Source organism: Aegilops tauschii, chromosome 2, assembly GCF_002575655.3.
Source record: "Aegilops tauschii subsp. strangulata cultivar AL8/78 chromosome 2, Aet v6.0, whole genome shotgun sequence".
NCBI lineage: Eukaryota > Viridiplantae > Streptophyta > Magnoliopsida > Poales > Poaceae > Aegilops > Aegilops tauschii.
In genome coordinates, this window is record NC_053036.3 from 204,839,167 (window position 1) to 204,851,371 (window position 12,205).

The 12,205-nt window shown below is 47.4% G+C and overlaps 1 pseudogene; it reads right to left on the reverse strand.

The window, feature by feature from the left end:
- Positions 1-1,422: 1,422 nt before the first annotated feature.
- Positions 1,423-8,650, reverse strand: LOC109733054 (uncharacterized; annotated as a pseudogene).
- Positions 8,651-12,205: the final 3,555 nt, after the last annotated feature.

Sequence of the window (12,205 nt, forward strand, 5' to 3'; positions counted from 1 at the left end):
GAGCTTGATTATTGGATCTTATGATGTTCATATCTCTCCATCCTTTTTGTGGTGAATTGAGTGTTGCTCTTCGAAGTTTCTTTATGTTGGATACTTTGGATTTGAGATCACTTGATGCATGTCTAGTAATTAACTTGCAAATACCTGTGGTGACATTGGTGTACTCTTAGCATAAAGGTTGAACGACACGTATCATATGGTTTTGTCGTAGTACGATCTCTAGGGCTATCCTTGACACTTTGGGGGTGGTTCAATAGATTGATTGTAAACACAACTTTGAGGTGGTTTGCAACCTACGCGATTTCATCGTGCTTTCTCCGATAGAATAGAAACTTTGGAGTGATTCTTTGCCGCACTTTGAGGGATTACAATGATGTTCAAATATGTTAATGATGTTGAGAGTTGACACTAGTGAAAGTATGAACCCTAGGCCTTGTTTTCAAACATTGCAATACCCTTTTTACTTGCTACTTTACTGTTTTATTTATTCAGATTATAAATATATATTTCTATCATCCATATCACACATATATCATCATGTCTTCGCCAAACTAGTGCACATCGTATGATTGACAACTGTATTGGGTGTGTTGGGGATAAATGAGATTTCTTGTATTTAATTGCAGAATTGTTTGAGAGAGAACCATCTTCATCCTACACCTTTCACGGATTGATAAATCTTAGGTCATCCACTTGAGAGAGATTTGTTGATGTCCTATAAAACTCTGCGCTTAAAGGTCCAACCAAGTCTACATGAGTAAAGTTGCGTAGTGGACATAAAAGGGCCAGTCGTGGCGGTCGGCAGAGGGAGAGTCGCGATCCGTGGAGTGCCGGTCACTGACATTGAAGGGGCCATCACGACAAGCGACGGTCGGCAGAGGGAGAGTAGCGATCCACGGAGTGCTGGTCACTAACATTGAAGGGGCCATCACGACAATCCATCGCAGCGGACACGACGATCGAAGACAAAACCTATCAGTATGCACTTACGAACTGGTGTTATGAACTTTTTCATTAAAAAGAGTAATTGACAAAAAAACTACCGCTTTAGAGGCATTGGTTCCAAAAATCTACCACTTTTAAATTATTGACTAAAATCTACCATAATAGTGCTAAATACTACCACTTTTAGTTAATAACCGGTTTAGACGATTTATAAACACGTTTATGGCAGGCGGGACCCACCTCCCAGGGCTGATGTGGCAGGAAAGTCAACTCTGTTTATTTTGACCATTACATTTGCCATTATTGTAGGTGGGACCCACCTGTCAGTTTTATTAAAATCCAAGGCCAGCCCGGCCCAGGAATTTCGGTCCGAGCTCGGGCCGGGTTGTCGAGCTGGGCTGCCATGCCCGGGTTTACGTTGGAGACACTTTGCAATCAAACAAGCAAGAAGAGAAACATTTCTTAGCTGGAAAGTCGCAAAACAAAACTACATTAGCAAGGCACCATTTGCAAGGTTGCTGGAACACCTGTTGAGCTTCAGGGAATCAGGGCTGTGCAATTTAAAAAGCGAAAAGAACAAGAAAAACACGACTCGGAATCCATTAGCATTTGATTGCGTCATCACTGGAGAAGCATCATCTTTTCTCCTTATAAACACTATCTCACGGAATTCATTCAGTATAAATTGGCCGAATGTTGCCCGCAGAGATTGCTACCGCGTGCACTTTGCTTTTGCCATTTTCTTCTTCTTCTTCTTCACGGCCTTTGGCCTCTTTGTCTTCCGAGCTTCTCTCTTCTCTTCTTTCATTTTCTTCTTCATCTCCTTCCGAGCAGCCTTCCTCTCCTCAGGTCCCATCTTGGGAGTACTTTGCAACGACCACTTATTTTGCACATTCACTGCGTTATGTGGCAACTCTTCTTGCTGCTGCTTTTCATCACTACGCGTGTTTCTTTCAGCCCGCACAAATCCTAGCAATGGCTGGTTATAAAGCTTATCCGCTGGTGGCTCATAACCCAAGAAGGATGGGCGTTGCAACATTGACATGTTGACTATATCAGCCTCACACTGCTTCACGTAATCCAACGTCTACACAAGGAAATCAAGTGAATTATTGTTAAACCCATCCTGCTAGTCCAAACATGTATAGGAAAAATGAAATTAAACACAGACTTCCTGAATCCTATGCATTAAACCCAACAAGAGGAACATCATCCATCTAAGACTTTGATTCATGAGTACCACAACATAGTAAGTGCAAGTTTGCCTGCCAGCAACATCTCCTAACTAGGAGGCTAATCATTTATGGCAAATATGAGCAGATGACGGTTCAACTAATCTTACCTGCACCATGACTGTTGGAGATATTTCATCATCATTTGCGAGTATATCTCCATTCTCCAACATCTTTTGCTGAACCTGTGATTAACACAATACAGCCAACCCATCAGATTCTTCTTTATCCATGATGCAGCATGCACCATCGCCAATTTCTCTCCATTCGACATACCTGTTCTAGGTAATCATCCACATCGTCATCCGCAATGCTTCTATCAATCACAAAATTAATTAGATCTGTTACTGTCATGACACCAACACCTCGTTTCTTAAAGAAGTCCTGCACAAAATATTGCATATATCAGACAGCAATTTATTAATATACACGTGTGGTGCTCTATCCAGCTTTTCACTTACAGAAACATGCAAACAATCTTCCTTTAAGAAGTCCAACGCCGAAGGGTGATCGAGGTCAATTGATTGCGAAACATCAATGATATGTAAGTGGCCCTGCACAACAGAAGAGGGATATAAGAACCGGTTTTCTGGAACAATGGTAAGATTACTGGAAAAAGCTCAAAACAGGTTTTCATTACCTCAAAATAAAGAATGTTATATTCACTCAAATCGCCATGGACCAGCTTGCACTTTTGGTAAAGTGTCCTCATTATCATAACAATCTGGAAACATGGTGCAGTAAGTACATGAGAAAACTGAAAATGATATACAAATACTGCAATCAAGAATGAGAGCTTTCATCGGTCTTGATTCTCTTAACCCAAATCTAGTGTATGACAAAATCATAATGACTAACAGTACATATAATACACATCAGCAACAGAATAAATGAAAGATAGAGCCTGGGATTACAATGTGAATAAAATATCATAAAATATATTTTACACGAGGACTTGTGGAAATGTAAATGACCATTATAACAGGTGGAACTACAAAGCCTCCTCAAAAAAGTTATATTTAGAAAATATTGACCATTGTTCAGTCCAGGAAAACTAGACTGCTGGCGCGTATTTGCATTGTAGGACTTCACTAAATTTTTAAAGTGCTGACAAAAATACAACCCAAAAATGCTTTTTGTTGTTGACTAAAACATGACCCGACAATTGAGGAGTGGGGAAGATGAGTGCAACGAAAATAACATTAAGAAGTTTGTTATAGCTAAAAAGGTTCTTGTACCATCACGGCATCACCGTCCCTTGCAACAAACCATACTCCAAATGTGAATTATGATATATAGAGTATGCTAAGTTGTATAAAAAGGATATTAAGTTCCAACTTTGAACCATCCAGTTAGACTATCAATACAACAGGTAATGGTTCAGATCCTTTTATAGCTATCCCGTTAAGAGAGAACACTGTTTTGACTTGTCATGTACGGATGTACCTCCAAGTAAGCTCCACGCAGCTTGTCATCCGACAAAGCAGCATCCTTAAGACGAGGAGCCGCCCAACCTCCTTTCCCTGAAGGATAACCAAAGAATTTGTATCAGAACGTATATCAACTATACTTTATCCTGCAAGCAAGATAAGCATGTTCCAAACTAAAAATAAATAACTACAAATATACCATTGTTACACAAGAAAGTTGTGGAATTACCTATGAATTCCATCGCCAATACATGAAGCTTCTGGAGCAATGGTTTTGGGCATCAAATTTTAGCTGCTCTCACTCTGTAACGAGTTACAGAGAAATAGATGGATTCAAATACTAGAAATTATAGGAGAACAAACGATTAAGGAGTGATAGACTATCTTTTTATAAAAGAAGGGCAGCCCGGTGCACGTAGCTCCCGCTTGCACGGGGTCCGGGGAGGTTCTGACCACTTTGGGTCTTTTGTACACAGCCTTTCCATGCATTTCTGCAAGAGGCTGCTTTAAGGACTCAAACCCGTGACCTCATGATCACAAGGCAACAACTTCACCACTCGCGAGGGCTCCCCTAACTTACTAAAATTAAACACAACAATAATAGCTTCCTAACTTACTAGAGTAAAAACAATATGAAATTATGAATAAGGCATGAAAAATATGTCCCACCGTTTAAGATTTCTCATTTCCTTTTCAGCCCAGGTCTTAACCATTTTCCGGGGATTATGCTTGCAGTAACCATATCTAAAACGATAATCTCCTTGAACATATCTGTCTCTATCCCTGCAATAAACAAACGCCATTCACGCCTTTTCAGATCAATTCTTTTAACAACTACGAAAAGGATAAAGAGCATATCAAATGACACAATGCTGCAATATGTTTCAACAAGAATCTATAGGGGGTAACAAACAAGTGTAAAGAATCAAATCTTACTTAAAGACCGGGACAGAGGTTTTATAGACTTTGATTGCTAGCTCCTGGCCATCTATCTTTGTTGCATGATAGACATTTGCCTGCACAGAAAGAGGATTAATGTTGAATATGGAAGTAGATATACCCAATCGGGAAAACAGATAACTGAAACCAGCAGATAGAGCAGCATTCTCTTTATTCTATTTACCAAACAAGGAGCTGGTATTTCATTTATTAATGTTCTAACGCTTTTAGGTCTGCAGGAAAGAGAAATACACAGATCGAAGGAAATAGTTCAGTAGCACACGCACTGGATTTTAGTGTTTACCTCCTTTCCTGTAGAAATGCAGCCATTTATATTATTGAAATCACCACGATTCAACATCTTGAACAGAACCATGCGTGTTCTTGGGTCAATGGCCTGCATATAAACGAATTACTTCACTGATGAAGTTATTACATAAATGTAAAGTAACCGATACTTCATTAAGCATCAGAAAGAGCATGGTTAATGCTTGTATAAGAGAAGAAACTTCTACCCCTCAGCCGTATGTACAAAAGAAAAAGATAATTAACGTGGTAGTCAGGCCTAATGAAAAACTGCAATCAGCAAAATAATTTAGATAATATCACCTCAGGAAATTTCACTTAAGTAGCCAACATTACTCCAACAAAAAGAGTTGGTGACTCATGGTGCCATTTAGATCATACATATAGCTGGGAATTAAACGAGTTCCAAAAATGTGAAATAAGAAGATACTTTCTGACCAAGCAGACTCAATGCCAGCTCGATTGGAAGGGAATGGAATGGTACATCAGGATTATGCAGGATTGCAAGTGCATGCAGACATGCTCAGCTCCAAAAGGCATAGGACAGAATAAATATCACTTAGCAGAGAGCATTGAAAGACCTGTTCCACCGTAGCACGATCGGCCTTCTCATGGTTCCTTGTGTTGAGTAACGTGATTGTATTAGGAAACATAGAATAAACTAGGAAGTATTCTGGCTTGTCTTGTACTCCAAATAGATCATGTACTCCTATATATATATGCCTACGAGGCTCAAGCAATATAATGATATATTCCACCAATCTTCCTCTCTTCCTTCTAACATGGTATCAGCCTAACCGATCCAAACCCTAGCAGCGCCGTCGCTTCCGCTCCGCGCCGCCCCCGGGGCGGTCGGTCTCCATGATCGCCGCCGGGGGCCGCGCAGCCCGTACGTAGGGTTCGCCCGCCGGTCCTGTTGACCGGCTGCCCTAGAGAGTCTTTTTCCCGAGCCCTTGCTCCGGGTTTTTTTTATCGCTCTCTCGCCGGTCGTTTTGATCGGCGTTTTTCTTTTTGGTTTTCCAATCTAATCTTGATCGGTTTGCGTCGCCCGCCGCCGCCGTCGACCCCCGTGCGCCTCTACTCTGACCCCGGCGCGACCAGCCGGCCTCTCCTTCGACCCGGCGGCCACGCGCGCCGCGGCGGCCTGTCCGGTCCAGCCGCCGTCCGCGCGTCGGTCCGCCCGTCGGCCTGCGTCCGCCGTCACCACCCTGCTCCGACCGGAACACCTGCATCACCCCGACCCGGCGGCCTCGCGCCATGCGGCGGCCAATCATAGCCGCCCTGCCGCCCGCCGTCGCCGGCCTCATCGCGGACTCCGCTGCCACCCCGCCTCCACCGAGCGGCGTCCCCGACCTCGCGCGCGATCGACTCGATCACCCGCTCCCCGCCGCGATCCGCCTCATCTACGCCGCGTGACCGACCTGGCCCGTTGGTCACGCGCGCCTCCGCAGGTCCCGTGAAGATCGTCCCCGAGTTCAGCGCGCCCCTCCACCGATCGAGCAACGGGCTGCCGCTGCGTCGCCCCGTCGGGCCGCAGCGCTGCCGCCCCGTGGTTCTCCTCACGGCTGCATCGACTCGTGCGTCGCCGCTGCGTCGCCCCTACGGGCCGTAGTGCCGCGATACGCGGTCTCTGCCGCCGCCCGAGGCCGTCCCCGTGGCTGCACCGACTCGCGCGCCGCCGTTGCGTCGCCCCTTCGAGCCGCAGCGCCACGGCCCGCGGTCCCAGCCGCCGCCCCGAGGTCTTCCCGCCGTCGCCCCGACCTGCCCGCCGCCACTGCGTCGCGCCTTCGGGCCGTAGCGTCGCGGCCCGCGGTCCACTCTGCCGTCACCGCGCGTCGACCTCCCGTGGTATGCGCCGCGCCGTCTCCCTTGGCGCGGGAACGCCACCGTCCGCGCCGGTCTTCGTCACGCTGTCAGGGTTCTTCGCCTACTTCGAGCACCGCCGCCGCACTCCCAACCTAGCCGCCGCTGCCGCCGTAAGGCCGCCGCCGCCGCTCTTCTTTGGCCGCCGTCGTCGCTACCCCCGTAGCCGCCGCCGCCCGTCCACCTCCTTCGTCTTCGTCCTGCACCAGCCCGTCACCAGCGTCGCCGTCATCTACCCCGACCACTTCGTCTACTCCGACAACCGCGGGCGACATCGGCCCCGCGCCGACTGGCGCCGCAACCGTCGTCGAGTTCTTCTCTGCTGGCCCCTCTGACTTCTCCGACATGGCGTACAGCTCGTGCAGGTCTCTCATCTACGCATGCCTGGTGCTGGCAACACCGATGCGTGCCTTCGTCCATGACGTGTCCCCGGGCCTGGCAAGCCTGGTGCGGCGCTTCGTCAACTTCGTCTTCGTCCGTCTACGCATGCCCGGTGCTGGCAACACCGGTGCGTGCCTTCGTCTATGATGTGTCCCCGGGCTTGGCAAACCCGCCGCGACGCGTCGTCAACAACAACTTCTTCCCGGCGCACCACTACTTCGACACCACTGCGCTCATGCTAACTCGGCGCCTCCTTGCGCCCGCGGCTCCACGCGACTTCCTCGACACTGGCTACCCCGACTCGACATCAACCACGGCATTCTTTGCACGGCTACCTCGACCACGGCTACACCACCCTACGCTCTCGGCTACATCGACATCGGCACAAAGGGCTACCGCCTTGCTTGAGCAACCTCGTCGGTTTCCACTCCAGCCACGACTTCCGCGATGCGTCGACCGTTACGACTGTGGGGGGGTGTCCGTCGGCTTGCCTTCGGATTCTTCTCCAGTCTCACCGTTTGCGTCGCTACCGTTGCGACTGCCGGGGATGTTGAGTAACGTGATTGTATTAGGAAACATAGGATAAACTAGGAAGTATTCTGTCTTGTCTTGTACTCCAAGTAGATCATGTACTCCTATATATATATGCCTACGAGGCTCAAGCAATATAATGATATATTCCACCAATCTCCCTCTCTTCATTCTAACACCTTGTTTTGCCAATTGCTGTGTCCCTTATGCTGTCCCTGATTGCAGTCGTTACCGAATTTGACATCCCCACGTTCATTCTACCTTCCCACTCCTAATAGGTACAAAATCCATCACATAAGATATTGAACACAACGTACCATAACACGAGATTGTAGACATCATGCACAAGCAAATAATTCACCACTTAGGCTCTATAGAAGGCGAAGAGTTGAAGCTGCATACCTCCAAGGGCGTGACCCGCATGTGGGAGGCGAGCCTCTGCGTGCGGTTGGAGAGCGGCTGAAAGGGGCGGGAGAGCACGCCACCGTGGGCGTTCGGCCTCCGCGCCACGGCCGCGCCTCCGACGGTCGAGAAGGCGGCGGATGGCCGGGCTGAGCCATCAGGGCCCTCGACGGCGTCGAGCCAGTCCAGGCCATCGCCAACTTCGGAGTCGGAGATATCTTCCGAGACGTCGGACTCGGACCACTCGTCCGCAGGGTCGAGCTCGACGTGCACCATCTTCGACGACAGAATGCTCGACCTTCACCGAAATCTGTGCCTTGCTGCTCTTCGCGAGCCACCGCCCACGCGCAGAGTCGCCGCCTTGCCGCTGCTCGCCCGCCGCCGCCGCCTCCTTGCCGCTGCTCGCCCGATCGATGGCTAGTGGCCGGTGTCTGGTGGGCCTCTTCGTTAATATGGGCCGTGGGCCAACTACTTTGGTTCGGTTTCTTCGGTTCTTCGGTTAACACAGGGTATCCCTCAAAAAAAAAAAGGTTAACACAGGGTAATAACCGCAGATCTCTTTTTAGAAAAGAGCCGCATGTCGAGGGTAATAACCGCAGATCTACCGCTAAAAAAAACCGCAGATCTGTGCTCAAAAAATAAATAACTGCGGGTCTAGCCAATCACCAAACTCTAAAAAAAATCACAACTGAACAACAAATTAACTTTTATTTCAAGAGTAACCCTAGGCGTATCATATTATTGAGAACTAGGTTGTAGCCTAGTGGCAAAGGGTCACAGTGGTGCATCCAGCGGTCAGAGTCCGAATCCCGTCGGGAACGAATTTCCAGTTCCTCACCCGGGTGGGCTTCTTCTATATAAAAATATGTCCCGTCCTGGGTGCTAGTGCCGATGGATCTCATTTTTTGACAATGGGGTTATTCGGTTTGGTTAAGTTCCGGTTTTGGTTAACTTCAACTCGGAGACATCTTCCAAGACGTCAGACTCGGGTCGCTGGTCCACGGGGTCAACCTCGACATGCACCATCTTCAACGACATGATGTTTCGGTGGAAAGAGGACCGACGCTTTTCCTCGCGTTGCCGACAACTGTAGAATGGGGAGAGAGGAGAGACGAGAATGGGGAGAGCGGTAGAATGGGCAGCGGTAGAGTGTGTTGGACCCTGTGGACCACCAGAAACAAATTTATCATTGAACGAGTGTTCCCTAACAAACCGGTTGACTGCATTTTCAAAATGTCTATTTTGTTACGGCATTGGATATCTCTGACTAAGGGCGATGACATGGCGACTGTGGAGCTCCTGATATGTCGCGTGCGGACAACGGCGGCCTCCATTTTGGATAAAGATCAGGGCCAGCCAGCTGTAGTTGAGGCTTTGCTACGTCGTCGTCTATCTTCTGTTAGACTACTCACAATGGGGAGTAATTTTGACTAGTAACATGCATATGTTATTACCTTCATAGTGGGGAGTAACATATGTGTGGTGTCATGCAATACTTCATTTATTAGCTTGTAGACTCATCTTGTCTTGGTATGTCTGATGTTACTCATAGTATGAGTAACTAGCTATATTACTCAATTCATCTCTCTCCTTATTAAATCATTGCCACATAAGCAAATTTGCTTAGTTTGACTTTATGTTACTACTGAAGTTACTCCCACTGTGGGTAGTCTTGTGCCCTTTTGGTTACTCTCCTTTGGCATGCGTGCTTTCATGCCAGTTGTGGCCTGCCATGTTGCTTTGAACTTGTCTGCTTAGGTGTACTTTTGCTCGGTGTGGGTGGTTTGTAAGCCTCTGTTGAACACTTGGTGGCTTTATTAAATTAAAATCGGTCCTCGGCCTTTTATCTAAAAAGGTGAGGCAAGAGATGATCATGAGAAACCCTTGTCCGTGGCTGTAAATATACTTAAAAAGTGACTTAAGCCGAGATCCGCCAGGGTGTATTAGGCTAGGACTTGAGTGCAACTAGTCTACATCAAAGGCCCTAAGGCTAGTCATAGTGGGGAGTAACTTAGACTAGTAACATACATATGTTACTAGTCCATGTTACCATGTTCATAGTGAGAAGTGTCATAGGTGTAGTAACATACATATCTTCATTTATTGCTTTGTAGACTCATTTTGTATTGGAAACCGCTATGTGATGGTAACATATTATGTTATTCTATTTGTCTCTCTCCTCTTTAATTACATGACACATCATCTTTTTTCCTTATGTGGCATCTATGTTACTACTTATGTTACTCCCACTATGATTAGCCTAACCTCTGAAGTGTCCAACCCAAGGCAGCCTAGTTCGGCTGATGGGCTGGCTACTGCTGAGTCGATCTAGCTTATGTTGTCTAGGCGGCCAAGGCGTGGCGACCGTGTTGACGGATGGTGGTGTAACGGTGTACACGTTCAGGAACAGAGTATAGAGTGACCAGTGGCGGAACTAGGTTGTTTGGACACCACACGAGCTAGTTAATCTGTATCGCAGGTTTAAAGTTGTGGTGGAGTTACAGGTGGACAGAATGGGTCGCCGCCCACCTTGAGATTTGGGCCAGCGACCCACCCCCACCACCCTTGCCCAACAGCCCAAACCGAGCCAGCCCAAGGCGGCGAGCAACTAGGCGATCCACTGAATCGGGCATCGAGCATATGCGAGCGAATGCGAGAGGAGTGAACAGGCGATGGACCAGTGTTCCTTGTGTGAACACACGATTCCATTTTTTTAACGAAGACGCTAGAGGCATCCGTCTTTAAATTAATAAAGCCCACAACCAGGCAGAGCGATTGACAGAATCAAACTAAAGACCCAAAAGCCCCATAGGTGAAGCATAAGTGGGAAAGTCGGTAGGGTTCTAAGCCGGAAGGCAGCGAGCGAATACAAGGCCTATTGGCCCAAAACCAAAGCAGGCAGGCTCGCAAAAGCAAAAGAGGCCACTCCAACTAGTAAGTAGCCGCTCGCTCCCTTGCCATCACATACAATTGCTGAAGTCGTTTTTGGGCGTGCTTCATCAACTCAGCGTCCTTGCGCCTCCCCAACGAACTCCACTATTGTAGAAATAGAGTATATTTAAAGATAACATTAGCCCGATGCGAAGGGAAAATGCCCTCAATCGTCATTTTGTTGCGAATGAGCCATAATGCCTAGAGGAGTGCCCCCGCACAACTCCACATCACGCGCTTGCCTTATCCCTGGACCGACTCAAGCAGGCCTGCGAGTTCGATGGTGGATCACGGGTCCCACTGGACTCCTGCCGCCTCACGCATCGCGCTCCAGGCGAACCTGGCTAACGGGCAGTTGAAGAAAATGTGGTTCGCATCCTCGAGTGTCCCACACAGCACGCACGGGCCCGTAGCCGGGCCGTGCCATTTGGCCACATTCAGAAACGTTGGGAGTCTATTGCGGAACATTTGCCATAAGAAAACTTCGATTCTCAGTGGGATACGCGCCTTCCAAAGTCCCTTGACCACTCGCTCACTACTGCAGGATGCTGCTAACGCGACACTACGATCAGAGACCCTTTGACGAAACTATGTGCGATGCATTAATCATAAACAGTGATGTAAAAACCCGTCAAAAATGATGCAAAACATCTGCGATGGCGGGTACATCAAACACGGCTCATATTTTACTTGTGTGTGCGATGCTCAGCATACGGTTGATCCGGACGAACTGTTTGCGATTAGACAGAACAACAGAAACGGGCAGCCATATCAATGTGTGTGCGATATACGGCATACAGTTCGCTCCAATGAATTGTTTGCTATTAGGGAAAGCAACAGAAACGGTCAGCCAGATCAAGGTGTGTGTTATATACGGCATACAGTTCACTCGAATGAATTGTTTTGAAGGAAATATGCCCTAGAGGCAATAATAAAGTTGTTATTTATATATTTCCTTATATCATGATAAATTTTTATTATTCATGCTAGAATTGTATTAACCGGAAACTTGATACATGTGTGAAATCATAGACAAAACTCAGTGTCCCTAGTATGCCTCTACTAGACTAGCTCGTTAATCAAAGATGGTTAAGTTTCCTAACCATAGACATGTGTTGTCATTTGATGAACGGGATCACATCACTAGGAGAATGATGTGATGGACAAGACACATCCGTTAGCTTAGCATAATGATCGTTAAGTTTTATTGCTATTGCTTTCTTCATGACTTATACATATTCCTTT